Genomic DNA, 13,173 nt, shown 5'->3' with positions numbered 1-13,173 from the left:
TAGCGGTGCGTGCGGAAACTACGAGTGATTCGCGTCAAGAAATGTAGTTGAAAACACAATCAGGGCGTACGAGTTTATTTCAAAGAATTAATAATAATAATTTATTTCCCATTTTTTTACACTTTGTTAATAATATTCACTTATCTTTGAAAGATTTGTGCAATGGGAGTGCATGACTTAACGTAAGCTTTTGGACATACTCCATTGCTTAGCAATGGCGTATGTCCAAAGGCTTACATTAAGTTAATATTCACTTAATTAACCAGGAAATTTAGCACTCACAAAAGCAAGCTTGTATGTGAGTGCATCTAGTCACTACAAATTAGATGCGGTATTTTGACGATTGTAAACATTTGTAAATGTATAGTAATAACTGAGAAATAAATATATAAAATATAACCTAAGAAAATTACATTAGTTATATAAAGATGAAAAATTAAAAGAGCAGTTTATTAAAATTCAATAGTATGTATAAACTAAAAACGTATAAATTATTATAAAGTATAACATTGTTACATGAATAAATGAAAATATAATTAAATACAAATTAGTATTTAAGTAAAGTACAGGTACAAATTGCACGTTAAGTTAGTGTCCGAGTTTCGCATTGTAGTGTAACGCACCGTCGTCGGCGTGTGTACCTGCGCCGCAGCAAGCTCCAGGCATGGCCGGCACTCGGTGTTTCTCCTTCGGCGGTCGGAGACGCATCGCCGAGTGCCCGGCCGGCGCGGGCTCTCTTATACTGGGCGCGCGGGCTCGCTTACACTGGACAGGCACTCGTCCTTCACGCCGCCGGAGGCATCGGGGCCACGCTGCCCAGTCTTGCTTGTCGCGCGGTTTACAACTCGAGTACCTACATACCTGGTGAGAACATTCGTCACCGACATCAGATCAAAAGGAACTAACAGTATAAACTCATCATTAGCAATGCCAAAGATCTAACGGTATGATTTAACTTAACTAATAGCAATGGCCAAAAAAAAGGGGGGTTGTCCGAAAAGTCGGTTTACGGACGATAATTTTACGTAATAACGTCATAAGAAAACATTGATGAAAAATTGCATACTTATTAGTTTTCAAATATTACTAACATTTTTTTGGAAAATTAATTTAAATAATTTGTTTGAATATAATAACGAACAATTAGTTATAGAAATAACTGAAATCAAATCAATGTCAATAAAATGTTAGTTTGAAATGACGAAATTGGACAAATAATTTTTTTTTTAAATTGCTGCTGATAAAAAGCCCATCTTAACCTGTTTGATATTATAGAATATTTTCTCGCACGGTGGTTGGCCGGTTATTGCACGCTCGGCTCAGGCGGAACGTGACAATTAGTCATGGTTTTTCGTGCGTGCAGCCGGAATTCATCGATTTATAAGACGATTTCACGTCAAAAATTAAATAATCCAACATGACATGTCAGACCAAAATTTAAAGCCTGGGGGAGGGGGGGGGGGTGGCAATACAATCCATATTACTCAGCTACTTTGCCTCGTTATGGTCTACTTATCCTTCTTCTGTTGGTCTTTTAACATTGTCAACAATTTCGTGTTTCATAAATGAACATCGTGTGTTGTTTTTCAAGTGATTTTTGGTAAATAGGAAACCACTGGCACTAGTTTTGAGAAATGTAACATTTCTTACGGGTTGAATGACACAGACCTAACTCGGACGGGAGACCTAAGATGCACATATAAAGTTCTGCCATTCCCGATTTCACCCGAACAATTCATCTTCGGCCAACTTCGGGATTTGTTTTATTTTTGCGCAGGAAAAAAGAATTCAAATATTAAAAGTGGTTGGTTAGGTTAGCTACATTAAAACACTTTAAAACACTATGGACGTTTAGTTAGGTTAGTATAGCTACATTAAAATAAACAGGGAAATATAAATATTAATAAATAAACCCGAGGTTGGCCGAAGGTGAATTGTTCGGGTGTAATCGGGAATGGAAGAACTTTATGTGCATCTTAGGCTTCCCAACTCGGACAGGTATTGCTTGAAGACGTCTGTTGTCCGGCTGACGTTCTGCCACGTGTTCACGGGTCTCCCAGAACATTGGCTGGAGTCTGGTGCTTGTATTGTGAAACATTTGTAAAGGACTGTAGATCACGGAAGCACCAGTGTTAAAGAAGCAAATTATGATTTATTATTTCTAACAGTCTTCAGGCGTGGACAAGCACCATTTTCGCACTGTTATTGGTTGTCGCATAATGAATATAGTAAACTACGTCACAGCATGTTATCTCCCGACCAATCCTAACACCGTGCTTAAAGCCCCAGGGTATGTCTTTCTTTTACAATATTCTTAGGGACCGGAAAAATTCGCGGGTTCAATGACTTGCAGGACGAACTCCATAGTTCTACGTACACTCGGTCAAATGTCACCCACTCATTGGCTGCTGTCTTGTGAGACGTCCCAACGTAGCAGCCTGTGATTCCATACAGCTTTGGTTGGGTGTTTCTCATTGGCCCAGAGTCATCCAGGTTAGTTGTGATAGCAGAGGCAGCACTGAGGTATAACTATTTGTATTATAGCCTATCGCTAATGAATTCGCGAATTTTTCCGGTCTCTAAATATTCTGCACAACTTTCTGTACTCTGAAATTAATTGTTTTCGTAAATGGAACAGAAATATTCATGAAAAATTACAGATATTTGTAAATTTTTACATTTACGTGAAAACTATATAACTCCAAAATAGTGTTCGAAGTAATACTGGCTTCAGATTATTACCCGTACATTTATGCTTTGTGTCATTAGTTAAAGTTATTTGTAAACCGTTCCCTAAATAGATTTCTAGTATTGACTGCGCACATTAATTAACATGATAAAACAAAATTAAGTCAAATTATTTAATATTCGAATATATTTTACACGGTTAAAAAATACGCTTGAATGAAACATCAATTCAAATATAAAGTTATATGATAATTTTTGTAATAAACACTCAGTAGTAGGCATCTCTAAAAACGTATTTCATAAATGCAAAAATATCCATAGTCATGTGTTATACAAAGTTACAATATCTTTCTCGCAGTATTACAAACCATTTCCTGGCAAATGGTTTCCAATGAAATCTGTTGTAAAAGTTCAGCATTTTTGTTGTGTATAAGGACCTCGTCTTGTGGCAAATTGGTAGAGACCTGAAAAATTCGCGGGTTCATTTCGTGTTTTGCTAAAATTCAAATAATTATACCTTACTGCTGCTTCTGCAATTGGTTTACTGTTAATCTGGAGGACTGAAGGCCAATTAGAGACCCTCACTCATAGAAGTGTCGAATAACAGACCACCCAGTCTGGTCAGCAGCCAATGAACAGTTGGCATTTGCCCGAGTGTCTAGAGGATATTGGAGTCTATCTTGAAGTTCATTGAACCCGCGAATTTTTCCGGTCTCTACAAATTGGTGTCGAACCCGTTGCTTGCATATATACTCGATAAACTTATTCCAGGGTGATGATAAGGAAGTTCTGTGCCCGATGCAAACCTCCGTTGCGGTGTGTGAGTGTTCCTGGGTCCGGCATGGGTGAACATTTGCATCGTTTGAATTTGTCACAAATATGTCAAAATTAGTAAAATTGCCAACATTAATAAGCGAAATTCAATAAAAATTACCAATCACTCATAAATAATAAGTAAACAATTAAAAAAAAAAATCTGTTGCTGCGTACGAAAGATATATTGTAGCACAATTTAAATTAGAAAAGTAACAAAATACCTGCAGATTAAAAAAATATAATTTTGAAAATTATAGTATACGTATATAGATAGTCCACAATTTTTCCTCTCCCCTGAACCTTTTCCTACAAGTAAAGAAACACCCACAAATAAATAAATTCAATGTAATAAACATTAATGCCTACTTTATAAAATTTTGTATCACACAAATATTACTCCTGAAAGAAATTTCCTTCAAACAAAATATTTATGTACCTTTGTGTTGCTACAGTAGTGCTTAAGATTCATTATGTTTTTTCTTGCTCCAAGTGGGATTAAAAATAATCTCTTTGGGGGATATCGTTAGCAATATTGAATATTTTGAAATTATGAAAAACTTTAAATTTTTTGAACGTAAAATAACACGGTCAAGCGGTGAACTTCCGTTATGTTCGGAATTGTTAGCGGGTCAGTGAACCTTAGGCTTCTTTTTCATCAAGCTTTTACGATTCTGGGACAGTGAAATCGTGATAGAATCTCTTGGAATCGTGGTTAAATACACACAGGACTGTCAAGGTCAGACTGGCGTGATTTAAAAAAAAAAAAAAAAGACGTGTGACCGAGTCTTTCAGTACTCGACAGAGATGTGAAAAGAACAACCTAGTTAACGAGCAGACTCATGTGTTCTAATGTTTCAAATACAATTATAATACGAAACTCGAATTTTTAAAATAATGCCGAGCGTGATAAAATACGCATATTTTGTTTTCAACCGTATTTCTGACGGGAATTACACATAGTTTTCGGACTCGCCACTAGAATTCTTTGCCGGAGCAGAACCGTCGATATCGAATCATTCCACTTACAGAACAAAATATTAAACTATACAATTAAAAAGGCTCCGATAAAATCGAAAAAATACTTTTAAAAATACTAAATCCCTTCTTTGGACCTTATTTTGGAAAAGCGATATAATTAAAATACTGCCCTTCTTGTTGAAATTATTTTAACAGTTAATACTTTAAAGTTTTTTTTACACATATCTTTTCCATGCTACTTCCGTTCCATTCACGAACTACCAAATGAGGTTTGTTGAGAGCGAAGATGTTACACATCAATAAATAAAATTAAAGTTCATGTATTAAAAAAAAATCTTACGTCAACAAGGGATTAGGTTACTTCCTGCGTGCATTGAAGTGATAGGTGTAGTAACAGCTCACCTTTCATTACCCAACATGCTATACTACCATTACCGAGTAGGGACTGGAAAAATTCGCGGTTTCAATGACCACTAAGATGGACTCCACGATTCTCCATGTACTCGGGCAACTATCACCTGGTCATTGCCTACCGACTCGGGACACCTGTTTACTGCGATTCTTATGATTCGATACTTCTTTTGTTGAGTGTTTGCCATTGGCTCAGAGTCGTTCAGGTAAATTGCGGTCCAATCACTGACTCAGTATTAATCTAAACGAGTTTGGATTCCAGCCTGTCTCGAAAGGAGTCCGCGAATTTTTCCGGTCTCTATCACCGAGATATCATAAGTTATTTTCATGTCTTCAGGGAAAGGGAGGGATGGGGTAAATATTCCCCTATCACCCTATTTGACAGTTACTGAATACTGCGTTTATCCTTTATCGATAGTACTTTAAAGTTCTAGGTTTATAACTTTAATTATTGTTTAGCTTTGTTTAATCAACCACTTGCCAAACCATTTAATTAAAATAGTAATTCACCAACATTTCATTTGAAACGGATAAATTTGTATTTTATGAATATCAATAAGCGTTTTTCTGTGAAAAATCACATTTTCATAATATATCAGTCCGTGTATAATACTTGGTGTGGAAGCTGACGAATAAATTTATGTTTACTTTTCATTTAACCTCCTTGCTGCAGAGAGAAACCCTGTGCAGCAAGTGAGCTTGCATCACAAAGTCCCTGAAGCTGTGTTTGGCCTCGATACGGTGTATTTGTTTTTTGTCCCGTGACTGTAGCCACGAGCAGTATAAGAGACCCGCCTGAACCTCAGACAGACGTAGAGCGACTCCAGGTTGTTTCGTGAGAGACAACAAGCATTCACCATGCCTCAACCGTGCTGTGGAACTGGTGAGACGAACAGCGCATTTGAAATAAACAAAATAGATATCTTTCTGTCAGCTTGTGATTTTCATTATATTACATATCTAGTCGTATTCATTTTAGAAAATTAGATACCTTCACATATATAACGATAATTTTTTTATCTGTCTGAACGGAAAAGTTTAAAGTAAAAATAAGGAGCCAAGCGATGATATTGACTTGAATTTTAAACCATTTCAATCAATGCGTGTAATGATAATAATTTACAAAGTATTTATTTCTATAATGCGAAATTTAAATTTCATTCATAACCTAAAATCACGTGAACATTTTAATGGAACATTCTTGTTCATTGGATTGAAATATATATTAAACTACACATTTCAGTTAAAAATATTACAAAAATTCTGTTAGTTTATGTTTAAGCGATGACAATTGATACAGCTCAAGTGATGTCTTTTTCCAAAATGGTAATAGAATAAAGAAAAAGTTGTTAAAACCGTGTACAGCTATATGTGGTAGCTTTCAAGTGAACCATTCCCCTATTTATTGTGTATGCTTCTGAAAGTAAAACCATTAATTTGATATACAGGAATACTATAATGCATCATGAACGCTAATGTGTATATTAATAATAACCCTCCACGTTTTCTATCTGAATAACCTGTCTAGATATACGATCATCACGAAAGAAGTTAGGGAGATAGATATACTTTGAAATAAAGCAATCATTTAAGGTTACATCGTGGTACCCATGTTGGAAATGCAGTTTAATTAATTCATTTTTTATCTGGTTTATTCCGCCGCGACTGCTGAAGTCATTCATTACATTCTTCTGATTACTCCGGAATGCACGTTCCTAGTTCAGCTTGTTTTGGGATTGGCTCATCTCAGGGTAAACACTGTACGGCTGTTTAAGAATATAATTGAAGTGCATACTTACTCGTACTTGTCCCCGGAAGTGACTTCACGAGCGGCCGTCCGAACCGGAAGTGAAGTATGAAAGTATATATTTTATACAAACCCGTGTACATTTCGCGTGATTCTAGTTATGTCACCATTTTAAAGGCTCCTTTTGAATATTACATTTTGATAGAGCATCTTTTTTTTTTTTTTTTAAATTCAGATTCTCGTAAAATAATTTTCTCTGAATAATTCACTAGGTTTCAAAAATTAAAATTTTTTACACTGTTATGCTAAAGTTTCAAAAAATGCTCGAACATAGGTATACCGATTGTAAATAACGTAAAATTTTTTTAGAAATTAGAGTTCATGACAATATATCCATGTGTCTGTAGTTTGAGTTTGAGAATTTACTATTATCAAATTATATATATATTACCTATGATTGAATTAATTTACTGTAAGCATAAATGTTGACAACCTATTTAAGTGTTGCTCGTACTTCCAGATAACCACTCTTCGTAGAAACAACTCCGAGTTCTCTGTAGGGATGCAAGAAGTATAAACACGCGTGGCGGAAAAAAGAGTGTTTTGTTGCGAATGAAAATTTTTATTTTTAAAACATTTTGCTAATACTCAAAAATTATTCTCGTCATTTCGTGTTAAAAACAAAATAACCGCACATTCACGAAGACACCTGGATACGAAGGACAAAGCGTGCAGAGCACTCGCCTCCCACCAATGGGATCAGGTTTGATACCCGGTGGCGTCTAAACCCGGGTTTTCCGCGAGTGGGAAACGTGGCGGACGTTGTCGTGGACTGGTGGAATTTTCTCAAGGTGCTCCCGTTCATCCCATCAAATTATTATGCCAATGCTTCGTTTTCATACCATCACCATTTGATATCTCTAATTTACCTTGGTTTTGATTGCTCATTAATTTCGGTATGCCTTATTTCACAATGGTACCTACAAGAATAAAATAATAAAATATTATAGGAATATTTTCTCTTGAATTTCTATCTAATTTATTATACAAAATTCTTGTTTAGCTCCTTTAACACAAACATGATTACGTTGACTTGAATTAGTGTTTAACTTCATATATTATAATATATTATTGTACACTTGTTGTGTTGCAGATCCGGCTTGCAAGTGCGCGCCGGGCTGCAAGTGCGACACTTGCTCCTGTGCCTGCGACAAGAAGTGAAGGAGACGTCATTATCTCTGGGTGAGTTCAAAGTCAAATCCTATGTGAGACCACAAGAACACCGTAAAACTGTCTTGCTATTCCAACGTTTCAAACAGAAGCTAACATAAAGATTACTCAATACACATTGTATATAAATTTATTTTGACAATAACAATTAATTGTTTTTGAAGCAGTGTATCTAGGCTTCTAACATTGCTGATTGGATGTTCCATACCGTTAATTTTTTTGCAAATTAAAATTATTTGTTTTTAAATCTAAATTTGCTATGTAATTAAAATTTGTAAGTGGTTGACAATTTTTTAATTGCAATTTATCAAATTTAAATACATTTGAAAAAAGAAAGGTTTTAACAGAAACAAAATCAGTATGATGTATGATTCGGTCTTTATTGTTTCTCAATTTTTTCTAGGTTATCGTACATGGATTATCACGTTTCCTTACCAGCTGACAACATTACAAAGTACTCAAGATATGAAGATTGAAAGATGGTGAATTGTACAATTTAACTCTACACTTAAATTAATAAATTTATTGTAACACATGATATGTTGTGTACTCATTAATAAGATATATATTTCCTAGTTGCATTTTAATGTTACTGATAAACTCAGAGACACACAATGTATTAAAATAAAGAAAATATTATTGGTTTATTTATATTTTTATGTTTCATCAATCGAGTAAAAAAAAAAATGTTATATTACAGGAAAGAACATTCGTAAAATACAAATAGCGTAAGAGTACAAACAAAAAGCAATTACTAAACCTGGAAAACTTATTAAGTATTAAGTTCTAAAAAATATGAAATAATCACATGCATTGTAAATATTCATGTGCATAAAAACATGAAATAAAAATTTTAATTAAACAAAAGATTACTAGAAAGATATTCGATTCATAAATTACATTAATTTAAACGTTAGTTAAATTATTAAGTCTATTACTTATATTTAAAATTTTCTGATATGTTTAGTTTTTTTTGGAGGTAAAGCTACACATTTTGGAAGCAGTAATTTCACAGATACTTAAGAAACGTTTTGAAAAATGAAGTTATTTCTTAGTTTTTGTAACGTGTCTACCGAGTTGGATTAATAAACATATAATAAAATTTTTGTTTTAATAAAGGCTCAAATTAATGGTTTATAATTTATATATTTTGATATAAAATATTTTTGAAAGTTAAAAAAAGACTTCATTGTTTTTATAATTTACTTTAACACTACACATAAATTAATTTTATTGAAATAAATAGTTTAAATAACTTTTCACGAATTTCTTCCCATTCAAAGCAAAATATGTCAGTTATTGCAGTCCATGATAAATATTATAGTTACATCAACAAACTTAAATAACTACGTTTATTAAATTAAATGACTAAATCACATATTGGGTAAAGGTATTTGGTTTCGTTCGCTATGAAATCTTTTGCAAGTTCCAGAACTTAAATGTGTGTCTCTTTGAAGTCATTCAAAAATATTAAAAATATTAATTCATGATAAAGTAATTAAAATACAAACAAAATACCTAAAATAAAAATTATTTTCTGGATTTTAATGATTAATAAAATAAAAAAAAATAAAAAGAATAAAGCTTCTGAGAAACTATAACATGAAAGCTTAGTTACAAAATATCCATTTTTGTTAAACAATAACTTCGAATTCAATTAAGTTAGCCATTTATTGTCTTCCGTTTTATTTTCAACTATAACATTTAATGAATGCATTCTTGTTCAGCACTTAAACCAGCATTATCTTTATCTTTGTAAACTATTTTATGCTTAATGTAAGTTATTTCTTTCTCGGGTGTACTTGGACTAGTACTAGTATGTAGGTACTTCGCCCATAAAAACGAGTGGGTAAATTACACTCCGAAAGAATTTATTCGATATTATTCATTAATTATGAAAATTTTTGTACAGTTTAATTAAGAAAACATTGTATTGTTGTATTAATAAGCCCTATCTAAGTCTTCTAAAAGTAATGGTTTAAACTAGGATTAGGACTGTGGTATTTTTTTTAATGTAGTGGCTTAGTTGTTAGAATATTAGCATATGTCGAACTACTTAAAATGTTATTTTGGTAGTGAAGTAGTATATGAATGGGCGTCCGGCGCCAGGCTTTAAGGCTGTGGAGCCAAGAGCCGAGCCACATCTCTGACGTCACGTCCATCTCTGTCGTCACGGCGGCCATATTGGACGAGCATAAAGGGACACAGCGTAACGGGACACAACGTAACGGGACATAACGAAACGGGACAAGTAAATCACGGCAGCCATCTTGGATCCGCCATTTTGGATGACGTCATTGTGTTCTAGAATATTCCGGTTTAGTGTTATCCGCCATATTGGATGATGACGTCACCATTGCAATTTCCGTTATGGTCGCCATCTTTAAAATCTTTATTTATTATCCGATTTTAATGAAATTTTTTAAAAAATTATAAAAAAATTCAAATAATAAAATTTTGATAAATTATTTATAAAAAATTGTACTTTTACGACACGGAGTTCGGAGTCCTCGGTTCGAACCCGGTGAAGGCAAAAAAAAATAAAAATGACGACCGATCCTTCCCCTGCGGTGGCTGCTGGCATACTGACTCCCACCACTTTTTTCAAAACATATATATCGCCAGTGAGCATGAAGTCATGTCCGCCATCTTGAAAATCCGTAATTTTAATGCTAGAGATTCAAGAAATAATGTAAAAATCATTAAAAAAATTAATCAACCTAATTAAATAATAAAAAATCCTTAAAACCACCGTTGCACTTTTCGTGACGGCTGCAATCTTGAAATCACCTGCTGGAGGTCACCAATTGTTTTCGTCCGCTAGAGTGTGCTGATACCATGTTAGTATAATTATCTAGCCACCACACCTTTGACATTGAACTTTGACCTTGACCTTGAAATTAGGCCTTGACCTTGAAATTTGACCTTGACATTGAAATTTGACCTTGAACTTTGACCTTGACATTGAAATTTGACATTGACCTTGAATTTTAACGTTGGCCTTGAATTTTGACCTTGACCTTGAAATTTGACCTTGACCTTGACGTTTGACCTTGACCTTGAAATTTGACTTTGTCCTTGAAATTTGACTTTGTCCTTGTCGACCATCATGGATCCGACATTTTATGTTCAGTACATGCTACCATGAGCTACCACCTGCTGGAGTACGCCATCTTGTGTGTGTACTTGTATTATAGAGTACATTTACATCTGGATACTTTTATTCTAACCCGCTACAGTGCAGTAATCATTTATTACGGAGGTGCCCCCGCCATCTTGAAATTCGGCCGTCATATTGAAATCATGTAATAATGTAGCTAGAAAAGCGGGGAAAAAAAAACAAAATTCATTAAATAAATCACTCCTTAACTTACATATCGATTCGATCCGCTCCAGTCCTTGGTTCGATCCTCGATCGATGCAATAATGTTTAATTTTATAAAAAAAATAATAATTCAAATAAACCATGTTCAACATTCTTAAAGAGACTTTAAATCCTCACTACCATCATACTATCAGACATCAAGACCACCATATTGGAAATTCGTAATTGTAATGCTAGAGATTCGGGAAAAAGTTCAAAAGTCATTAAATAAATTTGTAATCTATATACTGATTGATTAGATCGACTAAGGTCCTTGGTTCGATCCCTGGCCGATACAAAACAACTTTAATTTTAAAAATGTACCAGAAAAGTGTAAGGTTCGAGAAATAAAACACCACAAAGTCTTTTACAAACATAACATTTATTACACAATTTCTATCCTACTACAGAATCACTTGCGAAAGCCAGCAATCTTATAAACATTTAGCCCTGAATAGACGTGCAACGACTACTTCTTAGCTCCAACAGCTCCAAATGGCTCCAACAGCTCCAAACGGCATCAAAAGGGCTCCAAATGCTCAAACAGCTCCAAATGATCCAACTGCTTTTCTTTCAACAGCTCCAATGATATTGGGCTACAATGCTACGAGTCTAAGAGACTACGAGGCTACAAGGCTACGAGTCTAAAAATATCTAGCTGGTTCCGAGTTATACATGGCTGCGAGACTGCATGACTAAAAGACCGCATGGCTACGAAACTACATGTCTATGAAGCTACAAGGATACAAGTCTACTCGGCTCCAACACACAATGTACCCAATGTACGCGCAATAAATGCAATTTACACGCAATAAATGTAATGATTACACAGTACACACAGGAAACGGAACGTACACACAGTACACACAGAAAACGGAACGTACACAAAGTACACACAGGAAACGGAACGTACACACAGTACACACAGGAAACGGAACGTAAACACAGTACACACAGGAAACGGAACGTACACACAGTACACACAGGAAACGGAAAGTACACACAGTACACACAGGAAACGGAACGTTTACACAGTACACACAGGAAACGGAACGTACACACAGTACACACAGGAAACGGAACGTACACACAGTACACACAGGAAATGGAACGTACACACAGTACACACAGGAAACGGAACGTACTCACAGTACACACAGGAAACGGAACGTACACACAGTACACACAGGAAACGGAACGTACACACAGTACACACAGGAAACGGAACGTACACACAGTACACACAGGAAACGGAACGTACACACAGTACACACAGGAAACGGAACGTACACACACATACTGTAGCGGAAACACAGGCTGAGTTGGAAATCAGAATACCAGAAATAAAAACATTAAATTTTTACTTTCAATATTTAATTACTTCTCAACATTACACAAATACAAGTAAAAGAAGCCATTATTGTATGTAGCCAGCTTTCCTCAGTTCTTTGAGTATGAAGGATATTTCTTTGATGCACGAATAGTTTCCTGCACAAAGCGAGCCATGTAGAAGTCTTATCCGGTCAACCAATATGTTTGGATCTTTCCATGATGTGTAATCAATCTTTCTACCACCATCTTACTTGCTTGTTTATTATAAATACTTTTAATATCACAATCGTCCCAGTGATCATAATAAGCATTACCAGATTTATTTATTATAACACGACGTTTCCATCGTTTCGGTCTCAGGTCATCGCCACATTCTTTGATCTTGTCAGCTCTAGGTGCTTCATCACAGTCTATGCCTTTGTCAACAGCCTCAGAGTCACTGTAACAATCACTGTAGAAGACATCCTCTTCAACTAGATTACCGTATGAATTCGCTATCGATGATGTCGAAGTGTCTTCATCGTCTTCATGCTGCCTTTTTAGGAGTCCATCATTATTTTTACAAAGAATGGAGGATCTACTGAATATAGGCTTGAATGTATTCTCA

The 13,173-nt window shown here is 34.9% G+C and overlaps 1 long non-coding RNA gene across 1 annotated transcript; it reads left to right on the top strand.

Annotated features, from left to right (window-relative positions):
• The first annotated feature begins 5,703 nt into the window (after positions 1-5,703).
• LOC134538712 (uncharacterized) lies at positions 5,704-8,408 on the top strand. The gene is made up of 3 exons (XR_010076203.1): positions 5,704-5,776; positions 7,794-7,882; positions 8,274-8,408. It is a non-coding gene; the product is annotated as an uncharacterized LOC134538712 (long non-coding RNA).
• Positions 8,409-13,173: the final 4,765 nt, after the last annotated feature.

This window comes from Bacillus rossius, chromosome 14 (assembly GCF_032445375.1).
Source record: "Bacillus rossius redtenbacheri isolate Brsri chromosome 14, Brsri_v3, whole genome shotgun sequence".
NCBI classification, from domain to species: Eukaryota; Metazoa; Arthropoda; class Insecta; order Phasmatodea; family Bacillidae; genus Bacillus; species Bacillus rossius.
This window is presented reverse-complemented; position numbering and strand designations above follow the sequence as displayed.